The sequence below is a fragment of the Arachis ipaensis genome, chromosome B05, assembly GCF_000816755.2.
Source record: "Arachis ipaensis cultivar K30076 chromosome B05, Araip1.1, whole genome shotgun sequence".
In the NCBI taxonomy this organism is placed as follows: domain Eukaryota; kingdom Viridiplantae; phylum Streptophyta; class Magnoliopsida; order Fabales; family Fabaceae; genus Arachis; species Arachis ipaensis.
This window is the reverse complement of record NC_029789.2, coordinates 4,036,833-4,038,067: the sequence shown is the minus strand read 5'-3', so window position 1 is coordinate 4,038,067 and position 1,235 is coordinate 4,036,833. Positions and strand designations below refer to the sequence as shown.

Sequence of the window (1,235 nt, the reverse complement as noted above, 5' to 3'; positions counted from 1 at the left end):
ATTGTGTTGTATTATGTAGTCAAAAAAATTTAAAAGAAAAAAAGAAAAAAAAGTCTAAAACACTTATTTGTTAGCTTAAACTATGATCACATAGAAGAAAAAGGTGGGTCCACGGGTTAAGTGTTGAACTTGTACTCTTGAATATTAATAATATTTTGATGACTTTTTTTAATGAGGTTGGTGTGGATAAAATGAACGCTTTTGCAGGTGGAATTTGGAAACGAGTATTTTTAGCCAACTATGTTGAATGTTTTTTCCTCAACTTAAGATTTGTTTAATTTTATTTTGTCATGGTGCGGATTGGACGCTATGATGAATTGATGATGTAAATGTTTTCGTTATTTTTATTCTTAAAACTCAGACAGTAGCTTTCTTTTCTTAAAAATCACAAGTTATTCATTAAAATTTGTGTCTTCCAGGTGTATATATAAGTAAAGGAAATGTTCACGCCATGACATTTTTATATGAAAATGACATTGTGAATCTTTAAATAATTAGTCAAATATATTTAGTTAAACATATTAATTTATTTAATAGTCCACCATATTATTTTTAGGAAAAGTCTAGGGGCCAGCAATTTTATTGCATTTTGGCTAGCATGTAACCAGTAGAGAAAGGTGAGCCATTAGATGAAATCTCACACCAATCTTACACCATCAAATCATCATTGATGACTAGTTGATGGCTACCAATCACAAATGTTGCTGGCCCCCTAGCATTGCTCTTATTTTTATATGAAGATGTTATCACAGGAATATCCACTTATAAATAATACTCCATAGCGTAGTAAAAAGTTAAAGAAGTGGGTGGTAAAAGCTAAAGAAAAGAAGGCATTAAGTTCCTTAATTGAGGAGTTGCCTTCACCAGAAGAAGAAAGAGTAGCGTGGGGTTTGGGCAAGGCTTTTGTACTGTATAGAAACTCATTGATGGTAGTTTACTCAAGCATGGCAAAAATATCCGGCAGGGTAGAATGGGTCAATGGGTGATACCTGCACTTAATTTATCCGCCACATGCTGGGCATGGCCCTATGGGGGTGTTGGTCCAAGTTCAAAAAAAAAAAGATCGGTGTTTGGTAGAATTTAATTAAAAAGTCAACTCTTCTAGTTAATTTTTTAAGAGTATATATTAAAATAAGTTCCTGAAAAATTTTGTATCAGACATTTTTGTCTTTAAAAAAATTTTATTACGTGAAAATTTTTGAATTTTACAAAAATAAGACATATAAATTATTGTG

General features: G+C 31.3%; 1 long non-coding RNA gene across 2 annotated transcripts in view; it reads left to right on the top strand.

Moving 5' to 3' along the window:
• LOC110271704 overlaps positions 1-724 on the top strand; it is an 8,251-nt gene extending 7,527 nt beyond the window's left edge. For both annotated transcript variants that reach the window (XR_002362288.1, XR_002362287.1), the window contains exon 2: positions 557-724. This is a non-coding gene — a long non-coding RNA (uncharacterized LOC110271704). The remainder of the gene's footprint in view (positions 1-556) is intronic.